This window comes from Adiantum capillus-veneris, chromosome 18 (genome assembly GCF_014529385.1).
Source record: "Adiantum capillus-veneris isolate H3 chromosome 18, ASM1452938v2, whole genome shotgun sequence".
Classification (NCBI taxonomy): Eukaryota; Viridiplantae; Streptophyta; class Polypodiopsida; order Polypodiales; family Pteridaceae; genus Adiantum; species Adiantum capillus-veneris.
The window spans coordinates 117,782,928-117,807,792 of NC_140948.1; the positions used below are offsets into that span (position 1 = coordinate 117,782,928).

Sequence of the window (24,865 nt, forward strand, 5' to 3'; positions counted from 1 at the left end):
ACAAGTGATAAAATCACAAGGCCTGCCATGGAAATGATTTGTGCTTATAAAAAATGTAAAGCAAAACTTAACCAAGAAAGAGAGGCAAGTGGCAATCCATTGAATTCAGTAACACATGGCTTGGGAAAGCCAAAATTCTAGTTGGGAAGCCCGTGGGGGAGGCAGGGGGGAAGGGAGGCGAGGTGTCCCCTTCGATGATTTTTGGTCTTTTAATTGAGCTTATTTTGATAGTCGTATATATGTGCTTGAATGATCGTACCAGAAGCAAAATCTTGTGCCACAAATGTAATGAGATTGTTGGCTTCTCACCCAAATATGGTCAAGCATTGAATTATAGATGGTTGTTTCTTTAATTTGTTGCTGATGGTTGTTTGAATGAAGTAGAGATTCTAAATGTTGGTATTGGGTGTTTGTGGTGGCGATATGAATGTCTAAGTCTCCTAATATGATGCTCAATTTTTTATTATCATTGTCTTGTTCAAGCGTTGTGGATTTATGAAAGAAGTGTACTTATTGGTGTCTTGATTGACTTGTACACATTTATGACATGGATATGAGTTGAAGATGGATTCCCAGAAGAGAAAGTGGCATCCAATATTTCAAGTCCCAGGTTTGGGATAGCTTTTTGGGTTATGGATTGAATGCCTAGATTATGGAATATGGATAGACCATAACCATTATAATGTTGACTATCAAAATGTGTTTTATTGCCTTGGTACAAAGCCCTCTCATCAACTATTTGCCTTCCCAATGTGAGCATGGTTGATAATATTTTGAAAGAGACCCTCAATCATGTCGACTTTTTGCATACTACGATACCTCAGTAGCTTTTGGGAGACTCTTGCTTTGCATCTAGTCGAAAGAATTCTTTACTTGCCCATTTTGGAAGCTCTTCAACGACTTATACGTGGACACATACACCATTTGACATACATATTAACCAACAAGTACGTATTGACCACTCATTTTTAGTGACTTCTTGACGCTGTCCCTATTCATTATATCTTGCAAATAATGCATTCCAAGAGACGGGATCTCAAATAGGCTTGCAGACTACTTTATATTAAACCAATCCAACCATTTCAAGAGTCTAGATTGTATCGAAGAATATCAAGAGACTCTAAAAGACCAACATTGAGTTGGAAACAACCACCTCTTGCCCATTAGCATATTTTGCAATCAATGCATTCCAAGGGAGCCATCCCAAACACCTTCAGAAACTTCTTTCACAGATTTTTAGTGAGGTCCCCAGTAAAAAAAACCATTTAAATTTTGACACCTAATCTTAAATTTCTAAATACCTTTGATATGAAGTTATATATGTTACATTTAAGAGAGAAATCCTCGCTCTATTTTTCATTGAAAATAGCCCATGCTTCTTGACCCTACCCCAGCTAGGTGCATGTTGCAAAAACAATGCATTCCAACAATCAGATCTAAAATTGGAATTTCACAAAGCAACTTCACATTGAGTTGAAAATAATAACACTCCGGCATTCACCAAACCCGTAACATCTTGTAATCAATGCACTCTACAGGATCACATCCCACATAGGGAGCTCATCAAACAAATTTTGCGCTTTCAAAATACCTCTTCAACAATCACAGCTTTCTTCAAGACCACATCCTAATCAAAACAAAAAATGCCATACAAATCGCTTGTTTAAACTTTTCACTCTTTCAAAAGCACACCATATCTGACACACACGTCATGCAAGGAACCACATCCCACATTGGAATCAGTCATCATGTCCTAACAAAAGTTCACAGTATTTAACATAGATATCGTCTATCAATGCATTCTAAGAGACCAGATTGCATGTAAAAAATCCAAGAGACTACTTCAGCATTAAGGTGAAAAAATCTTGTGTTGCTTGACCCATGAGCCACATCCCAAATAGGAAGCACTCAAAAAAATTGTTTGCCCTTGCTCATGCTCATCCATGCAGATTCCTTGCAAAACATGACTGGCCTTCAAGATGCAAGCATAGGTGGTTTCTTTTGGAGAGAATCATCATTTTTGCATCCAACATTCCCACCAGAAGCAATGTATTTAGTATTTTGACTCACTATCATCTCGGCATGTGGCCTCCTCAAATATCAGACATGGAAGGAAAATGATGACCCAGGCCTTTAAAATGAAAGCATAGGCAAGTGCTTTCAAAGAGAGGTTAGGGCTGACCTACTCTGTTCAAAATCTGCTCCATTGTTTCATACATGACTGTGGAACACATACTCCACAAATCATAGACAAAGAGAAACTCCTCTGTTAGTGTCAGGGCAGCTCAACATTGGACAACATTAGATAGCATGGTTCATGAGAAAGCTGAGGTGACACAGCAAAGAGGTGAGGTAATGAGATGAGCACGGGAAGAGGTGCTTGAGACTTCTTAATGGGCAGAGGTGGCAAAGAGATGATGGCTCCATTCTATCCTTGTCTCCATCCACATTTGTGATTGTTCCAACCAAATATCAAGCATTTGAAAATCTTGCATTTGAAGCCTCAAAACTGGTTACGTCGCAAAGCATCTGAAGCTCCCACTGAGATTGATGCTTCCCCAACTGCTTCAATAACATGCCCCCACAAGGGTTTACTTCCTAAAAATTATCCAGGTGCAAAGCGTCAGGCGGTGCCTGAAGAAGCTTGGAACTATTTTTTACATGTAGCTCAACAGGTGCACAAAGGTGTGGATGAAGGCTACATCAGCTTCCCAATAGAGACTCCTACTTGCTCCATCTGTGATGAAAAACTTGTCGAGTCTGCATCTCAGTAGCAAGATCTCAGGTACTGGTCTCCTGCTACACTTTAGTTTTCCTAAGCAAAGTTCAAAGATCTCAATGCTTTTGGTTTTTGTTAGGGCTACCAAATTAGAAGAGAGACAGAAACATGAAACTCTTTTTGCTGGAGGGAGCATTGCCTTGGTATCAGGACCAACATATTATCTAGTGCCTATAGTCTGGCTGCATCATTGGCGCTCTTACTTGGGAGGCATTGGCAAAAAGTCTTATAAATCTGAAGAGCCTTTTTGGCCCCAGGAGAGTTGACGAGAGCTTGTTTGTGAGAAGGTGGATAAGAAGATGTGCTATTTTTGATTGCTCAAGATATTACCAACCTTGCTCTGCAGGATTCTTTTTGATGTGGGTGTGGCACATTCAACAAATTTAATTAGTTAGTCTATTTTTTGCAGCATAAAGGACTTCTGTTCAGACCCCCAAATTTGTAGAGTAATATATCACGATTGTGACTTGCAAATATAATGAAATCCACAACAAACAAAATTGATGGCTCTCTTGAGTCTTGAGTCCCTGAGGCCCAACACGACAACTTTTTTGGAAAGTCCAAGCTGTATAAACTCCAATGCCTTATCCTACTTTGTTGCCAAACCAAACATGGTTGAAAAAATAAAACGGTGTCAAAGCTCGAAATGCTCCTGCATCTACAAAGGTTAAAACAAATATAGTGTTTGTTGCTTGAGCAACAACAAAAAAATGAAAATGCAATGTACAAAAAGAGAAGAAGCAAGGAGACAAACAAATCACTTGATGCTTGATCAGACGAACAGAACATTCTTCTTGTCTGGGGTGTCACACACACGATAGCACACTGTTGGCGACACTCCTTTGAGGAGCATGCTCTCCATTTTGGTTCAGCATCTTGAAGCCTGATAAATGGCAAGAGTGAGTCGTGGTGGTCTAGAATGTAGAGAAGGTTCTGATTGATAGCCTGCACAGCCACAATGGTAAAGAAAGCACTTGGTCACAAAACCAATACAAAGGCAACATCCTAAACTGTTGTGACAGAAGCATTGACTTCAAATGTCTTTGCCTAGCTACATGATTGGGGGAAAGTGAAGGGACTTGCAGAGCCCAGTTTCCCCAACCACTGCTAGCTAGGTGGTCGGACTTCCTTCTGCAGAAACTCATATGTGCCACAATTCAAAGATACAAATAAGAAAGAGGTAAAATCACCTCTTCAATGGAAAGCCCTTGGAGGGACGGTTTCAAATGTCGAGCAGTGATAGTTGATATGCTTTCTCCATACATGTGCGAGTCTAGTGTACTACTTGGAGGAAAAACCTAGAAAACTCAATGCAAAATTAATAGATGCATTGAGCAGTGACTTCCCAAAAAGTGGCCTATAACCTACCTGGAGACGTTGAATGGCAACAGGATGCTTCCCAGCAAGACATTGCAATACTTGATTCCTGCACCTTCTATACATCAAATAAAAGCAACATCACTGTTCCCCAACTAAGAAAACAACTCCTGTACCTTCTACAAGTCCTGGCTTTGGGAACTTTGTGATTGCTGCCATTGATAAGAGAATCGTTATCGGCAGACAAGTGATGGATTTGCTCAATGCAAGCAAATGATTGATCTTTACGTAGAAGGATTCCCTTGGCACACACTAGCAAGTAGGTGCAAAAGCTGCGTAGCGACAGAGCGCTGCAGACTGTAGTCATCTCTCTCTCTCTCTCTCTCTCTCTCTCTCTCTCTCTCTCTCTCTCTCTCTCTCTCTCTCTCTCCTCGAAGTCGCCCCTGCGTAGTGGCAGAGCGCTGCAAACTGTTGTCGCTACACTACACAACACGTTAACCCTGGAGACTACACAGACATGGAGAAAATGAGAGAGAGAAAGAGGCCGGGTCGGTCCGTGATTAGGGGAAGAAAGAGAGAAAGAAGCGGGACTAGTCTGTAATCAAGGGATGAGAGAGAGAGAGAGAGAGAGAGAGAGAGAGAGGACAATCCATTATGGCCTCAAAAACATCACCCCACTTCATGTCAACCATCCACCTCCCACGAAAAAGGTATCCAAGGCGACGACGTCCCTCAAAACCCCGAGGGTTCGATTTTCAGAGACACGAATCATGATGCCTCCTTCTCAAGACCACCATTTCAATTTTCAATGCTTCATCAATTTTTTAACACGATTTTGCAACAATGAATGCCCACTATCTTATGTCAACCAATCAAATTTTTTGGCCTATCAAAAAAAGCTTGAAAATATAACTCAAACATTTTCTATTTTAGTCAGCAAAAAGAGAAAGCATCACTATAGCCTTTGCCCTTTGGGCAGGCCAAAAAGAACACTATTACAAAATTCTCAAAAGAAAAAACTATGGGGGTTTCATTTTTTTTTGATAAGACAAGCTTGAAATCTACGTAGATTTGGTATTTTAGGTTTGGTTTTTGTGAATATTATCTCAAGGCAAGCCTTGAGAAACTGCCCTGGGATAGCTCTGGTAGTCTAAAATTATAAACTTAGAACAATCGTCTAAACATGCACTCGATCGAACTATGCCATTGCTTTTTGAGGTATGGCAATTACCCTTCCTTAGGCTATGGTCACACGAGGCATAGTTTTCGTAGATCAAGCGACGTCTGACATATATGGCAGCTTTCCACAATTTCTCACCAGTTTTGTATGCCAACTATGCCTATTTAGGAATAGTCACAAAACTATGGGCTTGCGCACTCTCGATCAGTGCTTGCTCTGTCTCTCTACTACCTGCATCATGCCCTTTCTCTCTCTACTTGCTGTCGACGGTAAACGCTCTGCACTGCTGTCTGTAATTGTCGAGGCTTAGTGAGAACTAACCCTTGTGTGACCATCCCCTTAGTAAAGGGCCACTATAAAAATTCCCCTTTCTCAACAAGGATAAAGGCACCTGTACAATTTTTACCCCCGTTGATAACAGGGTGCAATTCTTCTGTTAGCCTCGACTTAAAATATATAAGGGACAATCGTCACAAATAAACGGATGTGTCTGAGTTTACTTTTTGGTGCTAGTTACTTTTCCCTGAAAAAATTTACTTTACAAGTTTTAAAATGGGCACATGGGACACCAAAAGTCACGTGCCTGTTGGTTAAGCCAATATGCTCCTATCACCAAGATGACGGGTTCGAATCCCAACCCCGTTGGCCACCTACGAATTTTGTTGGCTACCCGCTCGCCTTGAGATTCGCGTGCCTCTCTCTCTACCGTCGATCCGATGATGGGGTCTTCATTAAAGACCCCGTGTTCTTTGGTGTTGTATGTGGGGGTTTTTTGGGGCGCACGGGGGCAAAAAAAATGCATCCTCCTCTTATGTACATGTGTGTGAGAAACATCCATCCACCATTCCATCCCAATTTTAAAATTATCCCCTCTCCTACCTTGCGGGCAAGATATGCAAATGGGTGCAAGGACATGGAAGACTAGATTCTGCTACTTCAAACAGGTCTAGAAGGCTAGGAACGGTCGCTTATTCGATAGAACCTTGGAAACAACCAGATTCACAAAGATAATATAAGAAAGCAAGGGGGCGATCCTAGCCCTTGGAAAACGCGAGAACTCTGATGAATGGAACATGTTAATTGACACCGTTTTAACCGACTCTCATAGATAAGGACCCTGTGTTGTCTCAAGGTGGCTCCCTAATTAGCTGATGTATCATTGACATCTAAGAGTTGTCATGTCTGGACACGAGCATGGCACAATTGTACTTATTTGTGGTTTTCAATATAATTCACTCACCACTGTGAGTTTTTCCAAAAAATATATATTTATTCGCTCTCCTTGAGGAGGTACCTAGCTCATGACAATTCCCCTCCACGTGTGTGGTTGCCCACTAAGATAACAACATTTTTTTATGATGCTTTCAAACATGGTTGGAAGGTAGGGTAAAGGGGCCAATAGTAGACAACCTAAGAGATGGGAGTGCCTTCGGAGGCTTTGATTCACCATTTCCAGCGCTGAAGGGTGCAAACGACAGCCAAAGGTCTACATAGCTTTGAGCTAAAATTAGGACATCGTCGATGGAGCATTGAGGAGATGCGCACGAAAACGATGATCTGTGTGTAACAAAACATGGCGTCACTGACAAGCCGAACCCAGGGGCAATAGAGTGCAAAAAGCCCCAGCAAGGATTGAACCTACACGTTAGCCAATATAAGGCGGAGACACATAACCGACTGGGCTGTGCACTACGGACGCTGTAGCAACTCAATGTTAGTAAGATATTTGATTTAAAAATAGGGAGAGGCTTGACCCAATAAAGGTGCCCGTCTCGCTACTGGCCCCTTTACCCTATAGTTTTAGACGACAGAGCATCTGTCTGCGCAAGTGAACAATGGAGTTGAAACTTACCCCTCTTTGAAGTCCGTTTACAGTGATTAAATGCTAATTTTCATCAACTTTGGTTGTATTTTTTATGCACTCTCTTTGCTCTACAAATTTTAAAATCACCTTCTAATATTAAATTTGAAAATTAAGAAAACCTACAAAAATTAGAAGAAAAAGGTTGGCTTCGAGAACTGGTATATATCCAATAAAATACAAACTACATAGCCTAGTAGTAGAGTATACAAACAACTCACAAGAATGATTCATGTTTCATGTACGCTTTTGAGTTATGAGCACGCATGGAAAACATAGTACCTCACCTACCCATTCCTGAGGTTAAAGAGGACTTTGTACAAAAACTACGAGGGAATCAAACACGTCATGTGAACTTACATCAGCTACTTTATGTGGGGAAACTGATACAGGGAAAATGACTTCTAACGGACTGCCCCACCTGAGAGCTCAGAGAATAGTCTTTACATTTTTTCAATTTTTTATTTTGGGGCAATACTCACCAAAGGTGAGTGACAGTGTTAGAAAAAACCCGGGGTACACTGTATTGTAGCCCGGCTAAAATCATAAAATCTCGGTTACATTTTGAGCTTGCCTTGAAGAAAACCAGCAATTTACACAAGTTTTAGTGTTTTTAGTGTGAACTTACATCAGCTACTTTATGTGGGGAAACTGATACAGGGAAAATGACTTCTAACGGACTGCCCCACCTGAGAGCTCAGAGAATAGTCTTTACATTTTTTCAATTTTTTATTTTGGGGCAATACTCACCAAAGGTGAGTGACAGTGTTAGAAAAAACCCGGGGTACACTGTATTGTAGCCCGGCTAAAATCATAAAATCTCGGTTACATTTTGAGCTTGCCTTGAAGAAAACCAGCAATTTACACAAGTTTTAGTGTTTTTAGTGTAAATACTGGCAAAAGCCTCAAATTTTGACCTACACACGGATGAAATTTCAAGTTTGTCCTTATTTTCTTCAGTAAGGAAAAATGTATTTTTCTAGCCCTGGTGAGTGATGAATTACTTAAGTTACAATATAATCTCATGCATAGAATGTGCCATGAGCTCCAGGTGGTTAGAGGCTAAAGGTGACCTTGCATACCATCAACTTGAGGAGGTCAAGAGGGCTAGAGTGCTTTCTAGATAGACCTTCTCTTAGCTTGAGGCCTCCAATCAAGCGCACCTTTTTTTTGGGCCTTGAAAATCAAGAGGAGTAGGGGCTATGTCCAGTCGCTTGTAAATGGGGATGGAAACATTACACATGACCAATATGAAATGGCCATGATTATGCTTGAACATCTGAACCAAGTTATTGGCCAGCGTGAGACCTGCTCTCAGGAAGTGGAAGAAGCCAAAGTCTCTCTGCTCGCTAGTGTGATGAGCAAGACAATACCTCATGCTAAAGCCAACCTCCTTGAGAAGGCCTTCTCGGAAGACGAATGCTCGCTTGCATTGCAAGTTCTAGGCAAGGAGAAGTCTCCTGGTTGGGACGGGCTCACTACAAAGTTCTTTAGAGAAGTTTGGGATGATCTTAAGGTCCCTATCACGAGTATGGCTAACCAAGCCTTGCTCGAAGAGACTTTGGATTCTAGTGTTAAGAGAGGGCTCATAAAACCTATCCCAAAGATATTATGATGTTCTCAAGAGAAGCACTGCTGCCCCATCTCTATGATGTCTGTGGAATGCCGACACCACTGACACAAGAGATAAGCAAAGAAGAAAGGGAGGGGAAGGGGGAAAGATAGTGCCACTACCAACAATGGTAGCTTAAATTCTTATTCAAAAAAACCATGTACAATCTCCATAAGCTTCTCTAGGCCACACCATGGCCATCTTCTTCACACGGAGGGGCACACACCTCGCTCTCGGCTTGGCTCCATCCCTCGATGAGCCACCCTTCTTCTCCGTTTCATAAGTTCCTCTTGGCTCTAGAAGCTCCCCCAAAAAAGCAAAAGGGCCCCCCCTTATTGGGGAAAATTTTCTATTTTTAGCAACCTCTCTCATTTTCGAACGCTTGTCCAACTTTTTTTGCATGCTCGCATGGAAACCACCACTTTAGGTCGACCTTTCCAAGTACATTCGCACCGCACTTGGGGAGAGCCCTCAATAGGGCCCGGCGCCACTGGGCCCATATACACAAGCTTGCATACCCTCAATAAAAAGAAGGGGGACCCGTGGGCCCTCCTGTGTGAACCAGCCCATACGAGTGCCAACCAGAATCAATGATGACCAAGAACCAGCGCTGTCGACGATGGCTATCAATGTCCAAAGCTGCTCGCTCCCGCCTGAGAGCGCCCACATGCATTACACACCCCACGCGAGGGGGAGGGAGGACTCCATTGGAGCTCCCTCTCTCTCCTCTTAGTTGCAAATGGCAATGACTCCATCCCAATATATATGGTATGTTTCCCTTTGTCCTCCTTCCCCATGTGGGGCTACTCGGCTGCCACGTGGCAGCTCGCCATGCAATGCACCCTCATGGGTTTGAAAATCCCCCAAAAAGCTTGTCAAAACACATTTTTTTGGTACCACCTATTAACCCTCACGCACATTCCTATCACCTAAGACGGATGCCGTATTATTTATTTGGTAGAGTCAGGTACCGGGCTTGTCGGTCCAATAGGAAAAGGGTAAGAGTGATCCCCGATGAGAGGTGCACTCTAACTGGAACATTCAAGGGATTAGTTGTCTAAGCATGGGCGTCCAAGTGTGAATGGGGCAAGCTCATAAAAAGTCAACTAAACCTAAAATTCACTCATTCTCTCATTTGTGCAATTGAAGAGTGCTCCTGCTCCATCTCCATTTGCTTCTTCTTCATCTCCTTGTCTGTGTGTGTATGCGTGAGAGAGAGAGAGAGAGAGAGAGAGAGATAGAGAGAGAGAGAGAGCGATCGAGCATTGCGACGAGGCATGACAGCAGCGAAGCGGTTGAGCGCGGCGTAGCGACGTCTCCCTCTTCTTCGCGGCGAGAAATCCTCCATGACAGCAAGCGTAGAGCGGTGAGTGACACACCATCGTCATCTTTGAGCTTACTAGTTTAGGCTAGTTGCGTGCTTGGAACCATTTGTGGCTCGCATATAGTGTATCGGCAAGTTCCTTGCATTGACACGTGCGATAGACGCGCACATTTTTGGCACCGTTGTCGGGGAATGCCATACACTAAGCTTGAGTGGCACTCTGTGCTTCTTTGTGGTGCAATTTCAATTGTAGTAAAGGAAGGGAAGGAAGGTGTGTGTGTTGAGAAGAAGGATTTTGTTTTGCTACTGTGTATTTCTTTGTTAATGAGGTTTTGAAAGGTACTGTGTTTTCTATGTGATAAGGTGTTAGTATTAAGGTTGTAGATCCATAATGTTAGTTCTGTGTAATATAAAGTACAGTAAGTAGGAAGTAGATCTGTTAGAGCTAATGAAGTGTGTTAGTGTGTAACAGTAGGTGTATTAGTTGTAAGTAGGTAGGTAGAGTGTGTGTGTGCTCGCGCGCAGGCCATGACGACCTTATCCCAAAATTAAAAAAAAATTAAAAAAAAATTAAAGGTAGGACCGGGATCGAGAATATCTCCCAGACTCAAGCCCAGACCCAAGCCCAAGCTCACGTTCAGGCTCAGGCCTCAGTCGTCTTAAAAATTACATATTTTAGCTTCACACGTAGCTAAAAGTTGACTTCTTTGAGGACCAACGGAGCTTCAGGTGACCGAACGTTGTGCTATAAAGCACACCACAACCCTTTGAGTGATACACTCGTTTTGAGCTATCACACACTTTAATTAAAAAAATGATCATTAAAAAACATTAAAAAACATAAATAAACGAGTAAAAACGGACGCCAAAAAAGTAAGCGGTTAACCTTCGAGGTTATTCGTCGACGCTTGTAGGGTGCCAAAGGCACATGCATCTACGCTCTGGTCGTGTGCTAGAGACGGAGCAGCGAGTTCTCAATATCCACCTACCTTAGGTTTCGGGCCTTCGGCGGGGACCCAAGGTAGTACAAACCAAGAACCAAACATAGCAGCTAGTGACTCTTCCTCTGACTACGACGTCATGGAGGATTTTCCAATGCCTAATCCAGATAGCTCAAGCCAAGACATGCATGCCATGGGCCCGCAGTCCGGGCCGAGCGTGCTTAGCCGCTTGAAGGAAACCTTTAGTAGAGCCACTCGCTCCAAACATGGAGTTAATGATGTAAATGAGGGGGGTGGGGAAGTAAATTCTCCATTCATGACCAATGTAGACCCTATGCCCTTAGAGAATGTGCACGTGAATACTTCATTCACTGCACCTCCTGACTCTTCAGAGCTATTCCCCTCCGAGGTCATATTACCCGATGGTAGAAGCCTTGCCGAAGTGCAAGAGGTTGAACGATATATCATTGCAGCTAGGGAAAAGGAAATTGAGAGCTTACACAAGGCAGAGCAACGAAGAGAGTTAAAAGAGAAAGCCCCTATGTCAATATCCTTGCTAAGAGAGCAATCGAGTGCTCCTGATTTAGCAACCGCTAAGGGCCAACCCCTAGAAAGTAACATTGTATCTAGTTCAAAGGACACCCCTAGCACCTCAAGCTTGGATGGAGCGTTCCTAAATGAGAACAGGGAGTACGAACTACAAACGAAAACTCTAACTGACCTATACACAGGTCACACCTATCACGTGGGTTGGTTAGATGTCCTACAATCCACAATGGGTGCTACTAGTGTGGAGGATCAACAACAAAGAGTTTGTGAGGTCATCCATAGGGTCATTGAGTTAGAGAGACAGAACAAGGGGATCAACATGCCTTCAATGGGTCTCATGAGATCCTTGGATACAGGAAAGGCTAAACAACCAACCTTATCGCAAATGGAGACTCCCTTGGTAAGTCTGATGGATCCCCCATATGTTGTTTCGCCAGGGGTCTCATTGCAATCTGAACCCACAAGTGATAGCTTTACCTTTCCAAGTCTAGCTCATCTTTCCCTTGATGACGCCACGGCTACCATGCCTACCCCAATGATGGGCATGCCAAGAAACACGCCATGGACCTCATTTGTTAGTAAAGCACCACTACATGGTAGCTCAATGCCTGCAACAGTACCTACAAGTGTGTACCAATCGTATATACCCATGGGTCCTCGTACTCATGTAGTCCCTACCCCTCCCATTGTTTCAACAACCTATGCTCCACAACCACAACACCCAAGCTCTTATTTCCATCGGACCATACCGGCTAGCATTAGCATGTCACATCCGACGTCTGCTATGCCTAGGGCCAAACATATGAACTTTGGACCACCACATGTCACAACATCGTACCCAACGTGGAACCCAAGGGCTTCCTATGCGCCAAGCCCAATGCCAATACCTACTCCACATGTAGTCTCTGGAGCACCTTCACCCACGGTGCCTACTCACTTAGGTGACTTGGAAACATTTGCTCAAGCTATTGGTCGATCTATTGCTGAGAATATGCGTAACACGCCTCATAGAGAGCCTAGAAGTAAGGCAGTACAAATAGCCAAGCTCACACAAAAATTTAGTGGAGACGGGGATGTGAGAAAACATATCGAAGTGTTTGAACAAATATGCAATTCTCTAGGAGAACACAATGACCTGCATAAGAGTAATGCTTTAAGCCTAACCTTAAGTGGGAAGGTAGGGGATTGGTATAGAACCCTAAGGGTGGAAGAAAAAACGATTTACCCTACTCTTAGGAGATTGTTCTTGAAAGAATACATAACGAGAGGGAGTACTTTGGGGTGTAGTCTCTCAGCCCCAACGGAGACTTTATTAGTCACCTGAAGCATTTGAATTCTTGTTGTAATCCAAATGAGCGCTTCAATAATAATCAATTGCTTGATAGATTCATTAGGGAATTACGACATGAGGATATCTACAATGGCCTAGTCATTAGAGGTATCACCACTTGGGAAACAAAACCATCAATGCGATCCAATTGGAGGATAATTTAATGATTCAAGGAGAAAGAGTGTCTGTTGACCCTAAATCTATTAGCTCGCAAGCATCGGGGCATCAACCAATGACCCTAAAGCCTATTGCTAAGGAGCCAAAGATATCTTAGATGACTTTAGCAGATCTCGCCAAGGCTATTCAAGAGAGCCTTAGAGACAATCGTGCGGACCGCATAGTACTAGTGAATGCCCTACTTTTAGAGTAAAATTCAATGGGAACTGCAATGCCTATGGGAGGTATGGTCATCAAGCTAAGGATTGCATAGTATTTAAGCGCGCGATGGACAATAGACCAACCTTAGCATGGACATACACACCTCGAGTGCCTGCATTGATGCCGGCCCCACCTCTTGAACAAATGTCACAACACATGGTCCCTAGGGCCCAAAATGTTGTTCAAACAACACCCTTACCACCTCCAGTGCTAGGACCGCAACCACCACATCCGAGAATCACTAATGTGAATCAAGTGGGTTGTGAGTCATATATTGCTTGTTTGGAAGGCTCTGAGGAAGATATAGACCTTAATATTGCCTATGGGATGGATGTACTTGAAGAAAGTCCACAATACTACATGGAGGACTATTGGGGACAAGTCAAACCTGTATATCAAGTAGCTGCTCTTGCGTCAAGAGGCCAAAATATCAATTACACTGCTAAGAGACCACCTCTTCAATGCTATGAGTATGGAGGTCCACATCGTGTAGCCGAGTGTCCTATTAGGCTACCAAAGAACACCACACTAATGCAAACCAATCAAGCGAGCACGTCTACAATGCCGATACTCATGTGTAATCGATGTGGCATAGATCATTTGATTGCCCAATGTCCAAATAATCCAAATGCACCGAAGATCACGCCATTAAACTTGATTGAGGTTACCGAGGAGGCATCACAAAGTACACTGGTGGTAGCAGTAAACGTACTCACACAATCGATGCTCCAAAAACAAAATTATATTCTTGAGGAAAGAGACACGGCATCAATTGCCCAATCTCAGAAAAAGAAGAAAACACGAAGGAAGAGATTGCAAAAAGCAGTGAAGTCAAACCCCAGTTCAAAGACCAACACAGGGACTAGTGACGACCCCGTATATATGAACGACGCTGAAGAGGATTCTGATTTAGGTGAAACCATGGAGACCAAAACGACCACTAAGATAGAAACCAACAAGTAACCATACCTAGTGTCATCCAAGAAGAAAGTGACTTAAAGTCATGGGAAAGTGGGCGTACTCACTTCTTGATGGAAAAAATGTTTACAGAGGGACTACCTGATCCTATCGAAGAAATGGAGATCCCATCTTCCCCACGTCAAGGGACTGAAGTCCAAAAGGTGCCATTAAACATTGCCAAATTGATGGATTTCATGTCTTCAGAAGTTAGAACCACCATCATGTCCAAACTATATAAAGACCCTGAGCTAGTCTCAGCTCTTCGAGCCTTCCTCAATGGAGAACTAAAGTTTGGGCTACCACAATAAGCCCAGATGGATGGAGCTGGGGAGATGCCAATAGAGGAGAACACTTAGATCCATAACCCAACCTAGATGAGAACCTTGTTATAGAAATACCTATTAACAAGTTGGGACAATACTTTGAGGGTGATGAATCCAATGCGACCATACCAATCATTACTAAGGGATTAACTGTGAAGGAAATCCTTGATGGTGGCGCTGGGGTTAGCATTGTGACTAAAAATTGATGGGAAACTATGGGAAGAACTCACCTTGCGACCACGACTATAGTAGTGAAGATGGCCAATGGGTCTATTGTTAAACCTATTGGGATGCTAAAAGATCTCAAGATCAAGGTCTTTGGACATAAAATAAGGATTACCTTCATTGTTATGGATTTCTCCAAACACACTATGGTATCTAAGATGATCTTAGGACGTCCTTTCATGAGGGAAGCAAAAATGGTGCATGACTGGTCTAAAAACCATGTCTACTTGCAGTTCCAAGATTCTGTCATTCAAGTGGATCTTGTAACTGGTCGAGCACATCCTCTAGGAAACAGGTTTATAATTGATCATAGATCTGACACCACAGTTCACTCGGCCCCATTGCAGTATTGTTACACGTGTAAAGTGGACACTAATGTTGGGGAAGATTCTCCTTATATGGACGTACTACCTGGGATGACTGAGTCGGCTAATGTGGATTGGGTCCACCTAGCAGCAACCATAGACACTTGGGGAAACAGGGGGACGACCTGGGTAACACCTCAGGGGGATGAAATGCTCGTACCCTTAAATATGCTACAAGCAATGCATATAGCTTCTGACAAGACTCATCCTAATATAACGAAGAAAACGTACAAGTGGGTCCCTAAAGCTTCTTTAGCGACCATAGCTAGTGCTAAAAAACAGAAGCCTTGTAAGAAACGTCCCACTCGCTCCAAAAAATAAACGACTATTGGAAGCCCAAAGCTACTATCAAGGAAATGATCAAATATGGGTGCCAAAACGTAGATTGTGTTCTTACCTGTCACTTGACCCATGTGCGCTCAATCCTGTAGCTCCAAAACAAATTGAAGATCGCGGAAAGGGAAAAATCACGGAATGCTACACACCTGCTCCAGAGCTAGTTTGGGTACCGAGAAAGAACGATTTGTTCCACCTAGCTCAAGAGCAGGGAAATCAAATGAAGCTTCTTGATCTTCGTGTAGTTCCTATACGAAAATAGAAGCTTCGACACAACCTCCACCTACCATTGTACATACCCATACTAACAAGAAAGAGTTTGCACCTCCCGTTGTAAGTTCACCACCTACAAAAATGTTGCAAATGAAATCATGGGAGAGTACCTTACCACCCTTGCAACTAGATGAAACGCATAGGGCGGTCGAAAACTATTGGTTAAAGCCTTCACCCATAACAACTTGGAACAATTGGTTTCAAAGGGTGACGAGCACATTTCAAACAGTATGACCTACCCAAGGAAGGGGGGAAGTCTTCATTCACGTCAGCCTATTGAATTATTTCCCTCTCAAACTTCCTCCCTCACCTCTCAATCTCCCAATCTTAGGGAATGTGTATATAAAGCCTTATACTCACAAAAAAACAAAAATAATAAAGAGCAAGAGAAATTAGCAAACGAGTATGCACAATAAAAGTCAAAACATTGACCCAGAACTACACATTCACATCTGGTACACTGAAACAAAGACCTATGTCATTAAACACCTTTGATCTTCATCAGTCGAGTGATGGAGGGTAGGTAGGATCAGTACAATAGGAGTGTTTCTGTTTTAGAGTTTAGTGATCAACAAAGTTATTTCTTCCCATTGATGTGCCTCCTAGAGGTATTCTTTGTGTTTCCTCGTGTGTACACGAACGCGTTGCTGTGGTTAGGATTTGGACCTTCATGGAATCTTTATCTTGACTCACTCTTCAAATCAAGTACAATTATCAACACAAACAGGTGTTTCTTGTCCATTAGCATTGCCCCTTATCTTTTTGATTCATGTTTGTCTGCTTTAATTGTGATCGGTAGCATAATATCCAACGCATTTGCTTAGTATCAAACATTAAATTCAATGTAATTTTTGTCATAGTAGCTTGTCTAAGTTTCAAAATCAGCAGTCCGACTAAGCTAGTTTGACCAAGTAGATGTTAGAGATCTTCTCTTAATACCATGGGGAATGGCTTCCTAATAATCAATGGTTACTTAGGTTCTTAATCCGATTTAGGAAGCATTGTGTGAAATGTACTAGGGCTTTTTAGTGGGCTTAGTCCCTATTGACCTTTAGCTTAAGTATTATAAAGGGAGTTTACTAGTGTGATGAGCCTGGGGAGGTGTAACAGTGTAAAATCTTAAGCTGGAAGAGAAATCTCAGCTTGATTGGGTACTTCACTCACATGTATATCCTATGGTACTAGAGCCCTAGAGGTTCCCAGTGCGGGCGCTTTTCCTTGAAAAGCAAAAAACTGAAGGCATACAAAATAAGCACACACATCAAAATTGAATCAATGTGAAAAGACTTTGGGGGGTCAAAGAAAAGGAAATAAGTCAGGTGACGATTTCATGAGCAATTTCTTTTATCGTATCTTAACTACAAGGTCTTCTAGGTATAGCCTCTAGTAAGCCCTCGGACATGAAATACTTGGCTCTCGCGATTAAGCAACTTAATTGACCAGAGAAAATTGAGAAGCTTGCCCATGGTATTAATAGTCGATCTTTAGTGCCTTTCGATCGTTAAATTAGTGACCCCGAACTTGTTTAGTTTTTTATTTTCGCAATCATTTATGCGTTTGATTATATTACAATTTAATGTTTATTGCTGACAAATGGTTTAAATTTTTGTTACCAATCAAATTGTCTACCTACAACTGCATATGCTTTTTAATTGTATATGAGAATGCAATTACCATGCCAATGTTGTTTGATTTTGCAGTGACTAAAGAAGGCTAAGGACATTCATCTCAAATGCTCTTCCACCTCGATGAACGAGCTTCAACTCAATAGCTTCCGAGGACGGAATCTACATCAGGAAGGGGGGCATGTTAACCCTCACGCACATTCCTATCACCTAAGACGGACGCCCTATTATTTATTTGGTAGAGTCAGGTACTGGGCTTGTCGGTCAAATAGGAAAAGGGTAAGAGTGATCGCTGATGAGAGGCGCACTCCAACTGGAACATTCAGGGATTAGTTGGCTAAGCATGGGCGCCCAAGTGTGAATGGGGCGAGTTCATATAAAAGTCAACTAAACCTAAAATTCACTCATTCTCTCATTTGTGCAATTGAAGAGTGCTTTTGCTCCATCTCCATCTTTTTCTTCTTCATCTCCTTGTGTGTGTGTGTATGCCTGTGTGTGTGTGTGTGTGTGTGTGTGTGTGTGTGTGTGTGTGTGTGTGAGTGTGAGAGAGAGAGAGAGAGAGAGAGAGAGAGAGAGAGAGAGAGAGAGAGAGAGAGAGAGAGAGAGAGAGAGAGAGCATTGCGATGACGGCACGGTGGCGGCAAAGAGGTTGAGCGCGGCGTAGCGGCGTCTCCCTCTTCTTCGCGGCGAGAAATCCTCCACGACAGCAAGCGTAGAGCGGTGATGACACACCATTGTCATCTTTGAGCTTACTAGTTTAGGCTAGTTGCATGCTTGGAGCCATTTGTGGCTCGCACACAGTGTATCGGCAAGTTCCTTGCATTGACACGTGCGACAGACGTGCACACCACCTCAGGGGTACCTCATTTCCTGCTCAGTGGCCCGGTGAGTGAGCGGTAGAGACCGGCCTAAAATCCATATCCCAGACTTCAATTCCCAAGGATTTTGTTGCATTTCGTCTCCTCCATGCCCTCGAACGATGAGCCCAAAAGCGGCCAAAAATCATTGTTGGCGGATACGCCGTGACGGACTTCAGCACAACGAGAACTCACCTAACGAGATTTGTCAGCTAAGGACAAAGCTCGACCCGCAGGCGCATGGAAGCAAGCATAGGGTGTCAACCTGCACTATACCGACTCTCGACTATTTTCTACAGAGGTTTCTACCCAATGTCTAAGCTATAGCCTTCAGGAGTACATAAGAGGAGATTTCCTACAACACTTTCAAGAGCCAAATACCCATCAAACGTTCTCGAAACGCCACAGAACTTGAAGGAAACCCTATTAACACCAATAGGTCGCTCTCCCTAAGGTCCATGAGCCAAAACCCCAACCCTAAACACCAGGTGCAAAATCACGTAGGATGTGTGGTCGCAATTTGTAGGTCATCGTTTCCAAAAACTAAAGTGCCTAATGGTAGCTCTACTCAATGCGAACGCGTGGATATGCTGAAATGTGAAAATAGACAACGTATGCTCACCGAATCACCAGATATAGCTTGTGGATCGAGCTCGCAAAGCCGGATCGTGCACACGCACTGTAGGTGCTGGCGCGTAGCTCTCTTCGGGGGCAACACGTTGCACTTCTCCGCACTCAATTCCGACCACTGTTGCGCGCATATCGTCAAGATAAAACTCTCACGCTCTCTCGTACACAGAGTACGCTCACTCACACAGACACAACTTAAAAAATGACAAAAGGTTTTTTGCATTAAGGTCAAAAGTGGTATAAATACCTTACAATCTCAAGCCCTAATGTTCCAATTTAACCATTTACTCATTTTAAATGTCAAAAATGGGATACAATCTGGAAGCTTCTCCAAGCCCCACTATTTACAAAGGTGAAATGACGGTTTTTCTCAATTAAAGAATAATTACAAAAAAATAATATCCCGTCGGACAATCATCCTCCGTTGGGTGTGTACAGCTGCTAACACTCCCCCCCTCCTAGTTCATGTCGTCCCCGACATGGCAGTAGAGCTGCTTCTTTAGTGGAGGCTTTCGCGCATCTTCAAAAGAGACTCATACCGTGCATGCTGGGCCAGTAACGTCGGGACGAATATTTCTGTATTGATGGTGAAGAAACTGGTGTAGAAGGCTTCTTCAAAGGCCTCGAGGTGATACGAGGGCAAAAACATGATTCTCTGATAAAGGGCATGTATCACCTCATCAGAAGGCTGAGCAGACAGATCATATGCACATCTATATGTGTCTTGGAAGAAGAAGATACTGTCTGTTGCTTGTCTAGGTTTAAAGGTTTCAAAAACCGCGAGAAGGGTTTTACAGATTTTTCTGAGCATGATGCAAGAGAGGTCAGGCGAGCCAGTGAACAATTTAATGGCGCCCGTTAGGGTTTTCACCATGTATTTCTCACTCATTCTCTCGCCTGCCTTCAAGCCTGGCAGCTTTGGGTAGTTGAGCCATGTGGGTTGGCTTTTCTGCAACAGTCTTGTGCTTTCCAGGTCCGCATCCTTGGTAGAGGGCAAAAGCTAACATTGTCTCTGACTCTTTTAGGCGCCTCTACCAGATGAACTAAATACTGCGGGTATTTGGTTAGCCATGCCTTTCTCCACTTTGGCTGAGAGTCCACAATCAGCTTAACTCCTTCTGGTTTGGAGATAGTTACTTTGTATAGTGGCACTATTGGCTCCTCTTTAATCCGTTTGTTTATTGTAGCAGCTTCATACTTGAGAAGAGGATATGGGAGAGAAGGTTGTAGCCATTCATGCCGAATGATATTGGCATCCAACTTCTGAATGGTCATAGACTTAAATACTCTCTGCTCCCACTCCATTGCTTCTTTGGCCGTGTCTTTTATCGCCGCTTCTATTGCCTTTTGTAGATTTTCTTCTTCTTCTTGTGTCAAATCCTGGGGTTCTTGTGATGGTCCCACAAGGATGTCCTCTTGCATAGGGGTGTCCACTAGATCTGACACATTTTCTATGTCAATGCCTTCCATTGCTGTTGGGCCTGTGCTCAAGTGTTGCTCTTCAGTCTGCTGTTGGCCTTTCATCTCATCTATCTGTTTCTGATATGCCTTCTTTTCCTGTTCAGCTTGATCTCCCATGTTCACTAAGAGGTCGTTCAAATCTGCATTGGTTTTTTCAGCCTCTTCTAGCTTCCTCTTGGTGTCTTCATTTTCTGTTTGCAATCTCTTTAGTTCCTCGTCCATCTTCGTTTTCAAGGCTTCTAGCTCATGTTTCATGGCCTTGTTCTCATCTTCCAGACGGTTTTGCATTACTAGGGAGCCCTCGGCCAGCATCAATTTGTGTCTCTTCTCTAGTGTCAACTCCTTTTGGAGTTCCTTCATCTGTTCTTCATATAGATCATTCTCTGAAGCAGCGCCGGTCGAGGTAGCAGCTCTGACTCTGGCCGGAGATGCCCTTAGCCTTTGGATGGTCTAATCTTTCACTTTCATTTGATCTTTTAGCTCTATCACTTCATCCTGGCTTGCTTCATGTTCTAGCTCAGCCTTTTCCTTAGCATTCCTCAAAGTTTCAACCTCTTTGGACTCATCAGCAAGCTGTAGTGTCAAATTGTCCCTATCTTTCTCCGCATCTATCAGTGATTTGCCGATTTTCTTGTATTCCTCCTCTACTCTTTGAAGCTTTTGTTCTGCTACCTGACTCTGTCGTTCCATCTCTTGGCATCTTTGTAGTGCTGCGTCCAGATCGGCTTGCAGCTTGGTTTGTTTCTCTATGTTCTCTTGGCCCTGTTTTTGCAGTGAGTCCACTTCAGCTTTGATATGCAGTTCATTTGTTTTGAGATGATCAATTTCAATCGTAGTGGCCATCGACCTTGCCCTGAGCCCAGTGAGTTTTTGCATCACTACATCCCAATCATTGGTTGATGGCTGTAGATCCACTGTATTCGTGGCCATCTCCTTCAACTCCACTAACCGAGGGGTCTACATATATTCCTTGGGTCTTGTGCTCGACAACTCAAAATCTGTATTAGCTACCTCTTCTCGAGAGTACCCAACAACTAGGAGATCAAGAAATATTCTATAGTTTCTTTCTTCTGGATCTGGCTTCTCATCTTTTGGCTCAACTTCTGCCTTCTGCTCTTCCTCTTTGTTCTTCTCTTGCTTGGAGTCTTTTTGCCCATCAGGTTTGTTCAACTCCTCTCTTTGTTGGGTTTGTGGAGGACTAAGAGGAGGTGGTGATGGTGGTGGGCTGGATTCTTGGCTTGATGGTGGAATTGGTTGCTTCTTCTTGAAATCCCGATCCGCCATTGTTTTCCTCTCTCTTTCTTGGCCTTCCTGCTCTTCTAGCAGTTGCCGTATCACTTCGTCCACCTCTTCTTCTGTAAACGGTATATTTGGGATATTCTCCGCTGTAGCATCTAAGATCTCGAAGTTCTTGATATAATCTTCAAACCGATCCCTTTGAATCCTTCGAGATGATCCAGACATAGCCTCAAGAGATGGCTTTCATAACTCGCTCAGATCCCCTTTTAGCGCTCTCTTGGTTCTAAAACTTTCCATCATTCTTTCTAGCCTTGCCGCTTTCTGTGACTTTGTTTCCTTGATTGGCACCTGTAGAGTTTCTTTCTTTCCCTTCTTTGGCTATGGAGGCTCTTCTAACACTGTCTCTAAACGGTGCTTCAACCTTGTGGCTACCCTAGGCGCCTTAGGAGGTTCTTCTTCTTTGTCTTCCTTTAGCTTGAGCCAATCATTTTGTGAGGGAGCTAGAGGCTAGTTTCCCTTGGCATGCAATGCTCCATAGACGACTTTTGTTATCAACTCACCAGGTACAATATAGGTGGGATTTTTGGTCCCCATCTTCACAAGATTGTCGTGGATGTAAGCGGAATAATTTATCTCTTTTGGTTTGCTCTTCTGCATTGCCCAGGTGAAAGTGGTGGCAATAGCTCCAGGTGGCATCCTGTATTTCTGTGGTCGCTTGGTACACATGTGGAAGTATTGATTGTATAGTTGGCTCATGATAGCCACCTTCGGGTTTGCAATATCTTCAAATGTATAGTTATTCTTCTTTTCCAAGTAGACCTTAATGTCATCTCGCCTCTTTGTCACACTGTTTCCTTTGTTAGAGATGTCAAGTGATGTTGCCACCACCTTTTCTGTGATGAAAATCATTGTATTAGGCTTGCCTTGCAGATCCGTAACTCGGGCTATGCCGTCCTCTTTGATTGTGGTGACAAATTCCCACACTCTTTTAACATCAATCCCTGCTGGCAAGGCTTCAAAGTAATTGTGGAGATCCAGTTTCTCCAAGTAGTCCCCCATCTTGCTCCTGACAAATTCATTGAGCTCTCGAGGTATCATGGGTAGCTCCACTGCATTTCCCTCCGGATCTTTAAATACTCCTTGGTAGATTCTCAGATCATTGGTCTCTAGCAGGTCATCTTGAATCCAAGTGCTTGTGGGCTTCAGGGTTCCCTCTGGGATAACAAAAGGCTCCACTTCTTCTAAGTAGTCCTTGATAGTCATCCTCTTCTTCTTTGCAGGTGATTTTGTGGCTGCCATGGATCCTATTGCACTCAGTAGTCCAAAGTTAGCGTTTTTTACATATTAGCTGATAAACTGAGTTCTGACTACCCAAATGACTTGAAAATTGAAATAAGAACTCAAAAGGAACTAGGGAAACCTTGCATGTGTCCATAATAGATTTCTGGCTGAAAAATAATCATGTAGACATCCTACGCGTAGGATGTCTACCTTCTTTGTTTTTGGTGAAACTTGACAGGCTTGTGGCCCTTGACCTGTGCAACATGGCTATGTACTTGGGAATTGGGTTTGGGCATCAAAAAGTGCAATTTTGAGTAGATTTAGGCTTTTGGCTCACAAATTGGGTAGGATGTCCTAAACAAGAGGCAAATGATATTCAATTGGGTTGAAATTTGATATATAGGCTTCATATACCATGTAAATGGCTCCCATGATGTCAATTCCTGCACAGAAGGTCAATATGACACTGGAGACATCCTACGCATAGGATGTCTATTTTCTCAAAATGACTTGAAGTTGGTTCTGTGGGTAGCCCTTAGCATGCAGAACATGGCCTTGCTCTTAGATTTTGATTTGGATAAGCATTGGTGTTGTTAAGAGCATGTGTAGTCTTTTTAAGCTCAAAAAGTGCATCTTGGAGGTTTGGGGGCCAAATGTGATGGGAATGGCTTGAAATTTGATACATGAGCTTGTGAAGGTGTTATAAAGACATTTGGAACTCAAAAACACCAGTTGGAGGTTAAATAGGTCATTTAGACATCCTACGAGTAGGATGTCTATTTCATTAATTTTCATATCTGACCCCACAATTAGCTTGGCAATGTGCTAATGAGTATATTGTGCAAGTTTCATGTAATTTGGACTAGTTTTGCTAGGTCTATGACCCATTATTGCCTCTACGCTCTGACTCTCCGTTTTTTTGATGCATATGAGGTCAACTCTTGTCCAAATGTGATGAAACTTGATGGCTAGCATGTATAAGCTATGTAGAAGCTGTGTATGAGATGAGTTGTTGAGTTTGGTTCCCAAACATGGCCTTGAGACATCCTACACGTAGAATGTCTCCTGATGAATTTTATATGAGAAATGCTACTAGTACATGCTCTGAGTCCCCTTTAAGCTCTATTTCAATAAAAAAGTAAAAAAGATAGATAGAAACTCCCTGTTTGGCTTTCAGAGCCTCTGAGCCATTTTCTGACTCTTGGATTGCTTTTCGGCGATGAAATTTCTTGATGTTAGTCTCCATAGCTTCATGGTTCCTTGGGGATCCTTGCCATATGGGTTTTGTTGGCTTTGGCTTCACCGGAGCTCCGTTTGGTAATTTGTCACCGTGGAAGTGCCCATGGTTGCGTTTGCATGCCGTCGATGAGTTGTGGTGGTCTACCACCATAGGAATTGGTTGTTGATGGTCTAGGAATGCTGCTTGTGAAGTTTGGTGGCAAACGGACATCTGGTTTGGTCGTGAGAGCTAGTTGACGCTTTGTGTGTCTGATGCCGTTTCTGAAGCTTAGTTCCGCTTCGGGTCGCCTTATGGTTATGTGCGCTATAGAGCCTTGTAGAGCATGTCAAGATGCTCCTATCCATGAGTTTTGGTAGCATTTGGGCGACTTTCCACCGATTTACCATTTGGTGGCCTCTTGTAGGGCTCTAGAAGTTAGGGTTTTTCCCAATGGTTTTTTTCCGCCTTTGTGCATTCAAGAGTGGTCTCCTATGCTAGGGTAAACCGCCGATGAAGCCTTATTGCTTTTGGGTTATCCGTTAGGTGGCCACTTCTACCTGTAGGTCTCTACTACTCGTTTCCCGTGTGAACCCTACACTAGTTTTCGCGACAAAACATCAAACATACGCGAAAAGCTCAAGGTGGTGAGCCTACCTCTCATATCTGGAGCCTGTCGGGTGGTCGTGCGCGTCGTAGAAGCAGTTGGAAGTCCGGTTCGCTCTAGGTGGCAAGAGCTCTCTCTCCAGAAGGAAATAGTAGAAATCAGCTCTAAGTGAAGTGAAAAAATCTTATAATGGGGG

The 24,865-nt window shown here is 43.2% G+C and overlaps 1 pseudogene; it reads right to left on the reverse strand.

Moving 5' to 3' along the window:
* Positions 1–24,865, reverse strand: part of LOC147436276 (uncharacterized) — a 194,002-nt pseudogene that overhangs the window by 129,427 nt on the left and 39,710 nt on the right.